At 36.9% G+C, this 12,168-nt stretch overlaps 1 pseudogene; it reads right to left on the bottom strand.

Moving 5' to 3' along the window:
- Nucleotides 1-1,537, bottom strand: part of LOC118835793 — a 157,236-nt pseudogene extending 155,699 nt beyond the window's left edge.
- Nucleotides 1,538-12,168: the final 10,631 nt, after the last annotated feature.

Raw genomic sequence — 12,168 nt, 5'->3', positions numbered from 1 at the left:
AATAATTCTGCAATTTGGCTACAATATTCCTTGGAGTTTTCATTTTGGGATCTCTTTCAGGGGGTGATTGGTGGATTCTTTCAGTGACTATTTTACTGTCTGGTTCTAGGACATTGGAGCAGTTATTTTTGATGATTTCTTGGAAGATACTGTCAGTGCTCTTCTTTTTTTCATTATGGCTTTCCGGTAGACAAATAATTCTTAGATAGTCTCTCCTGGATCTATTTTACAGGTCAATTGTTTTTCCAATCAGATATTTCATGTTTCTTCTGTTTTTTGCATTCCTTAGATTTTGTTTCATTGATTATTGATACCTCATAGAGTCATTAGCTTCTACTTGCCCAATTCTAATCTTTAACAAATTGTTTTCTTTAGCTTCTGTACCACCTTTTCAATTTGGTTAATTTTACTTTTCAAGGAGTTATTTTCTCCAATTAGAATCTCTATCTCCTTAGCTACTTCACCAATTTTGCTTTTTAAAGTTTTGTTCTCATCAGTGATTTTTTTTCCATTTTTTTTTTCTTTTACCTCTCCAATTCGGTTTTTAAAATCCTCCTTGAGCTCTCTTAGGAATGCTTTTTGGGCTTGAGCCCAGTTCACATTCCCTTTTGAGGTTTCAGATGTGGGTATAGGGTCAATGCTTTCCTCTTCTGAATTGGTATTTTGATCTTCCCTGTCTTCATAATAAGAATCAATAGTCCTTGTTTTTCTGGATTTTTTTCTTCATGGTGGTTGTCTTTTTCTTGGATTTTAAATTGGATCTCTTCTTCTGGGGCCCAGGAGGCTCTGTCCCAAGCTTCTTGTGCTGGGAACTGGGGGCTTGGTTACTGGCTTTGTGTGCTGTGGCCTCTGGTTTTGTCAGCTAGAGGCTATATAATGCTGCCACTCATCTGGTGCTGAGCTAAAGCTGGCTGGTGTGCCAAGGTTGAGGCCATGTGGCTGTCTTTTTTAGTTCCCCTGGGTTACACTGAAGCTCTTCGTGTGAGGTGTGGGGGAGGTGTGTTCTGGCTACTGGAAGTCTCCTCTTCCCCTAGGGCTGTGCTACAGCATGGGCAGTCTCAGCATTTGTCTTCACTGGTATCTGCCACTTTCCCTGGCTGTGCAAAGGCATGCCTGGGATCCTGGTATTGGTGCTTGTGATTTCTACCCCACTGGGTTTCAGGAACTCCTGCTGGTCTGCTGAGGTGGGGACTGCGGGGACACCTCTCTTCCTGCACTAGTCTCCTTCTGCCACCACAAGAGGGGCCTGTCTCCACAGCCTCCTGAGGTAAAAGGCTTCTGAAGCCCTACTTCTGGCTCCTCTATTTCAGGGTTTCTCCCAGGGCAATATTCTCTGGGTGAGGAAGAGAGGGATGAGATCCATTTTACCTGGCCATTATAACTCCTGGAAGTTCAAGAAGGTGAGTTTCCAACCTTTAGATTGTAGGCTAAAAACCTCAGGAGTAGCTACTGCTGTGGCCACAGGCTCTGCACTGCTGTCTCCTGTAGCTCCTACAGACTCTCGTCCTGGGCTGAGAGGCCTGGGGATCACCACCATAGCTGGCAATTCTGTCCTGGGTCTGTTTCTGCTCCTGCTCCAATATGGTTATTTCCACATGCCTGGTGCTCTTCCAGCCCACACATCCATCCTGTAGAACCTGCAGACCCTCCTGGCTTGGAAATCTGCCACACTCAGTATCCTAGAGACTTCTCTGTCTCAAATCTGCTCAGATTCACTATTTTGGAGGTATCAGACAGAATTTGCAAGAGAGCTCCAGTAGGCCCCTGCTTTCACACATCCATCTTGGCTCCACCCCCACAGCAGTTTCTGTCAATGAATATTTTACCCTCTCGTTCTAGGATATAAGGGTAGTTGTCCTTGATAATTTCTTGAAATATGCTCTACAGGCTCTTTTTAATGGCTTTCAATTATTAGTTTTATTAATTTTCAATTATTTCAATTATTAAATTATCTCTCCTGGAACTATTTTCCAGGTATGTTGTTTTTCCAATGAGGTAATTTACATTTTCTTCTATTTTTATTTTATTTGTTTTATTTTGTTTAGATGATTCTTGATATCTCATACTCATTAGTTTCTACTTGCTCAATCATAATTTTTAAGGAATTATTTTCTCAATTACCTTTTGTACCTCCTTTTCCATTTGGCCAATTCTATTATTTTAAGGAGTTGTTTTCTTCTGTCAATTTTTGTGCTTCCTTTTCCAAGCTATTGACTCTTTTTTCCATAATTTTCTTCCATTGGTAAGCAAAATGGGCTCTTTTCACTTAGTTGGCTTTTGTTTCCTTTGAGTAATTCAGTGTATTTCACTGAGCCTTACTAGGTGCTAAGCCCCAGGCCCAAACCCCTATTAGGTGTAAAACCTATGTGGGTGTGGATTGGTAACTAAGGTGAGGCCCAAGGTGGGGCTAACTAAGGGGAGGTGCTAACTCCAGAGCCATGCCTGTCTTGAGTCTTACTAGGTGCTAAACCCCAGGCCCAAACCCCTATTAGGTGATAAGCCTATGTGGGTGTGAAGCTCCCAGGGTACCAAAGGGTGGTGCTAACTCAATAGCCAGTCATAGCAGCCTAAGTCTGGTCATTCAGATGATGTTTGATAATGTCTGAAACCCTATAAGAAGAGAAGACAGAGCCATTTGCACAGAGCTCTCACTCTTGGTGGTATTTGGAGACTCCAGGGCAGCTGTAGCTAAGAAGCCCTCCAGCTCATAAACCTGGATGTTGAAACTTTGTTAAACTCTGGTAACTATGTATTGGGATTTGAATCAGACAAGGTCTGTCTGTTGATGTTTGTACTTTGTTTGTATTTTGTCCCGAAGTTCAGGGTGCTGGTCTTTCCCCCTGAACTAAGTGAATGATATTTGTATGCTGAATTAAAGTAAGCTTGTCAACCCTTAACCTTGCTTTCCTTAGTGAAGTAGATCAAAAGAACCTGTGCTTTTGTAGCATGCTGGTAGCATTCTTGTTGTTGGGCTTGGGTTGGTCTTACACCCTCCACAACAGCTGCTAGCTGGATTGTTGAAACAATTACTCATTTCTTTTCCCAACTTTTATTCTACTTCTCTTATTTGATTTTTAAAATCCTTTTTGAGTTGTTCCAAGAAGATTTTTGAGGTCTAAAGACTAATTTCTATTCCACTTTTAGGGTTCTCATGTAGGCAATTTGACATTGCTGTCTTCTTCCAGGTTTGTGTTTTGATCTTCCCTGTCACCATACAGTCAGTACTCTTTTTTGGTTTTTGCTTATTTTTTAATATTTGAACTCCTTTCCTGTGATACAGTGGAAACTGTCCCAAGCTTCCTGCATTGGGGAGCCAGAGGTGTGGTCACTGGCTTTCTCTGCCAAAGTATTTGGGACTGGAAGCTTGCCCACTGCACTGGGGTAGCCAGACCTAGTTGCACCTGTTGTGCCCTAGGATCCAGGGCTGACAGTTTGCCTGCTGTGCTGGGGCTGGAGGCCTCAGAGCTGGCCTGCTATACCACTGACCTGCTGAGCCTGGATCTTAGGTTCTTGGTTTTGGTCTGTGTTGTGGCTAAGAGCCTCTTGCTGGCTTGCCTAGACACTGTCTGTAATTACCTGAGCTCCCCTTTTACCCAAGTGAGACAGATCTTTTTTTGGAAGTATTTCTAAGTTATCTTGGTCTAGATAATTGTTTCACTCTATCTTTTTGTGGATTCTGTCACTCCAGAATTCTTTCAGAGGACTGATTTAATGTTGTTCCTGAGGGAAAATGGGGAGAACTCATGCAAGTTACTGGCTTGTGTCTGTCATCTTGTCTCTGCCTTTGAAAATTCATTTTTTAAAATATTGATTTAAATTAAAAAAAAACAAATGTTTAAATTCTCACAGCAGAAGAAAGGGGAAGAATATCATGAATGAGAAACCAATTTGTTGCTAATAGGTCACAGTATAAAGATCGGTTTGGCCATGATGCCCTCCCTTTCCACCTTCAGGAAGTAAGTGAAAGTATTTCTCCCCAGTGATGAATTTCTTTGTGCCTGCTCATCTTCCCTTCTCTCACTTTGGAGAATACAAAGATATCCAAAGACCCCTTTTTACCTGTATTCTATCTACTAAAGATAAAGTGATTAGTTCATGGTATTTTAATAAATTTCTATTGTAAATGTTTCTCTTTTCCATATTATTTCTTTTCTCTGCAACATTAATTTTTAAAATATAAATAACAAAAATCACAAAAAACCTCTCATCTCCCAGGTTATGTTGCTAACCTGGAAATGAGACTTCTCAGATGGTTATGTTAAATAGTAAATTATCTATTTACTTTTCCTCTTTTCCACATTCTATATAGCAAACACATTCAGAAAACATTTAGAATTGTCTTATTTTTATCTAGGAAAAAACAGCCTAGAAATACAAACCACCAGGAAGAATATTTAAAGAGCAAACATTTAGCAGTAAACAGTGCAGATTAGTGCCATGCTGTAATAAAAGAAAAAGCGAAACAGAGAGTGGAGTTGATTCACAATTGTTCCAGAATTTTTTTCTGGGTAGGCATAGTCCAGTCGCTTTATTCTATAGTCTCTCGAAAAGCACAAGCAAAAAGGCAAATACAAAAGACAAAAAAGGCTAAAGCTCCTATGAGTTTTATAGGAAATTTCCCATATAGCGTAATCCATTAGGTTAGTTCATAATGCTACAATAATCATCAGTCTCTGACCTTTTTTAAGATCCCTCTGAATCTCCCTTGTATATTTCACTAAGTGATTTATAATTGTTACTGAAGTGGAAATTCCCATTTTCAATTCTCAACATGCAATAGCTCTCTTTTCCTAGGAAGAGAGAAGGCTAAAAATCCCAGTGTCTTCATTGATTTAGCTTCACTTGCAAAGAAGTAAAATTACATTATGAGATTCATTTGAATGACTGTTCCAAATAAAAGTGAGTTTCACATAGAGAACAATTGAGAAGCATATGGTAAGTGTAAGCAGGTTACTACCAATAACCAATTAGGAACTCTGAAGTAGAAAATATTACTAAGAAATTGTATGATATACAAGATTCAATTATGTGGCAAGAACAAAGGATGACAATGGGATATCCACAGTGCTTTATTTGCACTTTTGCAACAGCAGAAAAGAAAGATCTATCAGGTTGACCCGATAAGGTAGAATTCAGGGAGAATACAGGCAAGGATCACATATCATAGGCAGGCCCAGATGGACTGTGAGTTGAATCAATGGAAAAAAGCAAACAAACACTGCCAAAAGTCCTTATCCATTTGAATATTTGAACTCAGGGATCCAAATGTCATTCTCAGACACCATATCCATACCCAGTTGCTTATTTCACAAAATCATTTTTTCTTTTTTGTACCCCTTGCCTTAAATCAAAAAAAAAAAAAAAGAAATGTAGAAACCACACCCTAGACCTCATGGACTTCAATTTCCTGCCCAACATAATAAAGTTTGGCATTACTTTTTTTTTAAGGTTCCTTCTGGCAGTATCTTTTGGGGGCATGTGGATGCTTGGGAATGATTAGAAGTCATATGTTTTGATAAATACTGGATGATGTTTTGTTGTATATTAAACTCATGAATCAGAAAGGCAATAAATCACTCTTTTGCTATTATCATATAAAGAAATACCTTCTTTGGACTTCATTAACAAAAACTCATGAGCCATCAACATTCCTTGCTTTTATATATCTACTATTATGATTCTATATTCTACCAGGTGTTGGTTCACACTTCTAACTCAGAATGTCCTATAATTAGCCTTAGAGTTAAGATGATTTGTTGTTATACTTTCTCTAAATTAAGATTCCATTTGCTAATACTCACTATTCTTTGTAACTTTCTCAATACCCTCTTGCACTTGTGTTTTTATTTTTAAAGAAACACTATTTTATATATTCACTTATGCTATTTAGATGAAAAGACGTATTGGAAATAATTCAATCACTTGACATCTGAGAGCTTAAAACTCTTACATATCCGGTGTTGATTTTTTTTGTCTGAATCTATATACTAATATAGGAACTGATGTGGGAAATTTCCTTTACTGGTATAGGTCAGCAACTATTCTTCATCCCATGGTCTTAAAAACTGACTGGAAGACTGGGAAATGAAATGACTTACCAAGTTATAGAGTCACTTTGTGTCCCAGGTGAAACTTGAACCAAGTTGTACTGATTTGAGCCAGCTCTTTTTTTCCGCTATGCTGCATTGATTCTCAAAAGGACTTAGAATTAAGCAAACAGATAAAAATACAAAGAATCCCTTTTATCTTGTGGTAGCAAAAATTATAACATGGGTTTATTTTATATTATTGCAAATACCCTAAAAACACTTAAATGTTAACATCCTACTATGAAATAAAATCAAGTAAGCTAGCTATCTACAATGAAGTTGACAGTTTGCAGCACTGATTGGAGCTAAAATGGAGAATATTGTGAATACTTCTAAAGAATCGAACAATGTTGTTAAGTAAAGTGAATAAGTCTATTTTATCAGGGATAAAAATAGCTTAGGTGAAGACTATTCAGCATTTGATTTAATTTTTTTTTGCAAAAAATGCCCATATTATATAATATAGGAAATTGGGTAGTTGTACTTTCTATACTTTCCTGAGAAAAGCAAATGTCAAAGACATGAAGTATTGCATTACATTAACTACAATTAACTATACATTAATTATAATAAATTTCTGAAGTCCTCAAGGAAAGGTTAATCATGTATGTTTACTAAATGTGTAAAAATATATATGTAAAACACTTTATAATTCTTAAAACCCAAATGTCAGTTATTATCAGCATCATTTTTCTTTTAGCACAATTTGAAGAAAAGAAAATAACTGTATACCAAAATGGTTTGTCATTAAAAAGATAACCTTTTATCAGATTGGCAGCACAGAGTAGTGAAAAGGAGACTGCCCTTATAATCAGAATATTGGTATTCTAGTCAGGTAGGCAGCTGGTGGTCTAGTGGATCAAGTGCTGGGACTGGAGTCAAGAAAATCCAAGATCAAATCTGGCCACATATATTTACTAGCTATGTCACCAGGGGCATGCCAACGTCACTGGGAACTGTCAACTTTAAAATAGGCATAATACTATCTCCTACATCCCAGGGTTATTGGAAGGATCAAACAAGATAATGCTTGGAATGTAGCACTTAGTACAGTGCTTTGCATGTTGTAAGTACTGCACAAATGCCTTTTCATTTCCTCCTTTCCTTCCTTTAGTCTTTCCTATGTAATTGACTAGTGTTTCCTCAGGCAAGTCCTTTAACACATTGCATCTAATTTGTTCATCTATATGCTAGGAATATTTTTTTCCTACTTCATAGACTTCTGAAAAATCAGATGATGCAACTGACATGAAAGTGCTTTCCAAAACATAATACTTCAAAGATCATGTTTTGATTTGTGTCAGTACTCCTTCTATCAATCATGATCACAACCCCAGCATACTAAAGTACATTGTAGTTATGGATTTATGTGAGAAAAAATAATGTGTTACCAAAGTTTTTGTGATGAACCTCTGCACACAGTTAGCCTAATGCTCAGAAAGCAAACACCATGCTAGAATCACGGAAGTTTATTCCTTGAAGAACATCTCTTCCCATTCCATTTTATAGATGAGGAAAGCAAAGTCTAGGGAGAAATAGAATCCAAGGATAATGCCAGTGCTCTTGCTCCACTGGAACATTCCAAAGTCACCCTCACACTTCAATGCAGAATGAGTAGAATTTTAAGTTGCTTTAATACTTAAAGTAATTAAAAGTCCTAAGTGCTATCATTATATCATTCTAAGGATTCACATTATAATATAGCTGGTGAATATATATATCATATATATATGCATATATATATGTATATATATATATAATGTGTGTGTGTTTGTACACATATGCCATACATACATACACATATATACATATACATACATATACATACATATACATACATATACATACATATACATATATATATGTGTATATATATATATATATATATATATATATATATATATATATATATATATATATATATATATATCTTGCAATGGCCAGAGTCCTGTTCTATAAATCTGGACTTAGCTAGATTATCTCTGAATATACGAAGTCTATTACCAGATATAAATGCAAAACTCTTCCATCCAGGCAAAATCTTTCAGAGTTTGTACTTCACAACTATAATCTTCAAGAATCTAATGTCATACCCATGCCTTGATGTGTCATTGGGATAGAACTTTCATGGAGGTAATAAAAACTGCCAAATATGAGCATAAGGTCTTATGATTATTATCTAGAAGACCACAAATGTTTGCCAACATAGACAGCTGGCAACCCAGCACTCTCAAGCCTAACTCCAACCTAAAACTACGGCCTTTTCTCAAAAACAAATGCAAACAGGACTTTAGTTTTCTAAACTATAATTATTTGCCCCCCTGATTTGCTTTTGGCATTTTTTTCTGGTATCTAAATTGCTAGTCAGCATTATAGCCAAATTAAGTTATTCAGCACTCTATAAATATATCCCATGCTTTTCCTCCATTTTACCTTTAAAAAAATCATTCTTTCCTATTAGCATGTTCTCTGGCCCTAACGACTTTTTTCCATTAAAATCTTACTAGTCTTTCCTCAAGATTCAGTTCAAATAATAAAGAATGCAAGCTCCTTGAGGCCAGATAATGTTTCACACCTGTGATTATTGTGTTCTCAACAGCTAGCATAGTTCCTGACATGTAGAAAGTTCTTACTTCTGGTTTATTGATGGGATAGATTGAAATGCCATTGTCTCCATAATTCTTTCCCGAAATTTTGTCAGATGGTAAATATATTTTTTCTCCATACAACTGTCATAGAATTTTACTTACAGTTTTCTTAGACATATTACTATGTACTCCCTTGAACTGTAGCAATTTATATACTTAAATATTTTCACTACTATATTGTAAACTGTTTAAATGAAGGGATTATTTCTTTTTAACATTTTATCTTTCTTTGAAGATTCAATGTTTAACATTTGTTTTTAAAACTTTGAGTTCCAAATTCTCTCCCTAACTCTCTCCTCACCCCACCCCCCTCATTGAGAAGGCAAGCAATTCAAAGTAGGTTATACAATATAGATTCTTTCTCTGGGGATGGATAACTGTTTTCATCACAAGCCTTTCAGAGTTGTCTTGGATAATTGTATTGCTGAGAATAGCTAAGTCATTTACACCTGATCATCTTGCAATATTGTTGTTACTTTGTACACAGTACATTTCACTTTGCATTGGCTGAAGCAAAACTTTCCATGTTTTTCTAAGAGTATCCTGCTCATCATTACTTACACTACAATGATATTCCATCATAATCACATACCATAATTTGTTCAGCCATTCCCTAATTGATGGGATTCCCCTCAAATTCTATTTTTTACCCCCAGAAAAGAGCTGCTATATAAATATTTTTGTACATATAGGTCCTTTTACTTTTTATTTTTTTATCTCTCTTGGGATACAGACCTAGTAGTGGTATTGCTGGGTCAAAGAGTATGCTTTGGGCATAGTCCTAAATTGCTCTACAGAATGGTTCAATCAATTCACAACTCCGCTAAGAATACATTAATGTCTCATTTTTTCCACATCCCTTCCCACATTTGTCATTTACATTTTCTATCCTATTAGTCAATTTTGATAGGTATGAGGTAGTACCTCAGAATTTTTTAAATTTGCATTTCTCCAATCAGTAGTGTTAGACTTTTTTTAAAAATATGGCAATAGATAGCTTTGATTACTTCATCTGAAAACTTATTATATTTTTGATCATTCACCAATTGAAGGAATGGCTCTTAATTTCGTAAACCTCACTCAGTTCTCTTTATGTTTGAGAAATGAGGAATTTATCAGAAAAAAATTGCTTATTTTTTCCCATAATTACTAATGCTAACTGTATTTCCCTCCATCCTATTCCCTCCAACCCTGTTTATTCTATTTTCTCTCTTCTTTCACCCTATAACCTCTCAAAAGTGTTTTGCTTCTGACTATACCCTCTCTCAATCTGTCCTACTTTGTATCACTTCCCCCTTCTCTTGTGCCCTCCCCCCTACTTTCCCGCAGGGTGCATAGATTTCATTACCCGAGACTGTATGTTATTCCCTCTTTGAGATAATTCTGATGAGACTAAGGTTCACTCACTCCTTCTCACCTCCCCCCTCTTCCCCTCCACTGCAAAAACTTTTTCTTGCTTCTTTTACGTGAGATAATTTACCTCACTCTACTTCTCCCTTTCTCTTCCTCCCAGTACATTCCTCTCTCACCCCTTAATTTTATTTTTACAATATCATCCTTTCATATTCAACTTATACCTGGGCCCTCTGTCCATATGTACTCTTTCTAACTACACTAATAAACAGAAAAGTCTTATGAGTTATCTTATAAGTTACAAATACCATCTTCCCATGTTCGAATGTAAACAGTTTAACCTCATTAAGGCCCTTGTGATTTCCCTTTCCTGTTTAACATCCTTCATATCTAATTTGTGTACCCATTTTGACTTTATTTTGGTATAGGGTATAAGAGGTTGGTCTAAGACTAGTTTATGCTGGTTTTTTTCTGCCAAAAAACTATTTTCCTGTTTTCCCAGCAGTTTTTGTGAAATAATGAGTTCTCATCACAGAAGCTGAGGTCTTTGCATTTATCAAACGATAGATTACTATAGACATTAACTATTGTTTCTTGTGTACCTCTCCTGTTCCACTGATCCATTACTCTGTTTCTCAGCCCCTACCATATGGTTTTGATGATTGCTGCTTTTTAATGTAATTTAACATCTGACAGGGCTAGGCCACCTTCCCTAGCATTTCTTTTTATCAATTCCCTTGAAATTCTGGACCTTTTGTTCTTCCAGAGGAATTTTATTATTATTTTTTCTACCTCCATAATTTTTGGTTGATTAATTGGTATGGCACTGAATAAGTAATTTATTTTAGGTACAATTGTCACTTTTATTATATTAGCTCAGCCTACTGTTCAGTAACTGATGTTTTTCCAATTGTTTAGACCTCACTTTATTTGTGTGAAAAGTGTTTTGTAACTGCCTTCATATAGTTCCTAGGTTTGTTTTGAGAGGTAGACTCCAAAAATTTTTATAATGTTTGCAGTAACTGTAAATGAAATTTCTCTTTCTGTCTCTTGCATTGGCCTCCATTCCAATTTTTAAAGAATCATTTTATTCAATGAGCTTTTGTACCTCATTTTGCATTTGATCAATTCTGCTTTTTAAGGCATCCTTCTCATTGGCTTTTTGGCTTCTTTTACATATGGCCTAGTCTGCTCTTTAAGGGGTTATTTTCTTCAGTACTTTTTTGTCTCCTTTACCAAGCTGTTGACTATTTTCTCTTAATTATCTTGTGTCAGTCTCATTTCTCTTCATAATTTTTCCTCCACTTCTCTTACTTGATTTTCAAAATCCATCTTAAGCTCTTCCATTGCTTGAGAAAAATGAATATTTTTCTTTCAGGATTTGGATGTAGGAGCTTTGACTTTGTTGTCTTCCTCTGAGTGTGTGTTTTGATTTTCCTTGTCACCGTAATAACTTCCTATAGTCACAGTTTTTTTTTCCTATTGTTTACTCACTTTCCCAGCCTATTACTTGAGTTTTAACTGTTTGTAAAAGTAGGGTTCTGCTTCTAGGCTGGAGAGTGTACTGTCCCAAGCTTCAGGGGTTCTATGCAGCTGTTTTCAGAGATACTTCTAGGGACCTGCACATTTTCAGTCCTTCCAAGGCAGTACGATATAAGGAGAGGTGTTTACTACTCTCCTGGCCTGTGGTCTGGTCTGTGAGTGATCACAAGCACTCTTTTCTGCCCTGGAACTATGAGGAAGGTCTCTCCTGTGGCCACGGCTCTGATGTGCTCGTGCTTCTCCTCACCCTTCTACTGCCATCCAGGACTGGGACCTGGATCTGAGTGTGGGCAAAGCAACACTGTCCTGCCTAAGTGCTAGCAGAGAGACTCCTGTCATCTACTTTTGACTAGATGTTTGACCCACTTACTGTGGGCTGAGAGTTTTGGTTGCAGCTGCTGCCTCTGCCACTTCTGCTAATTACTCAGTCACTCCCAAGGCCTGCTCCTAGTTTCCTCTGGCTGGAGCTGTGCTGGTATGGCCTGTGCTGGATTGTACCCTGCTTCATCCAGATATAACAGACCTTTCCTGCTGAC

The sequence above is a fragment of the Trichosurus vulpecula genome, chromosome 1 (assembly GCF_011100635.1).
Source record: "Trichosurus vulpecula isolate mTriVul1 chromosome 1, mTriVul1.pri, whole genome shotgun sequence".
Lineage (NCBI taxonomy): Eukaryota > Metazoa > Chordata > Mammalia > Diprotodontia > Phalangeridae > Trichosurus > Trichosurus vulpecula.
Note: the sequence above shows the minus strand (reverse complement) of the source record. Positions and strands in the feature narration are given on the sequence as shown.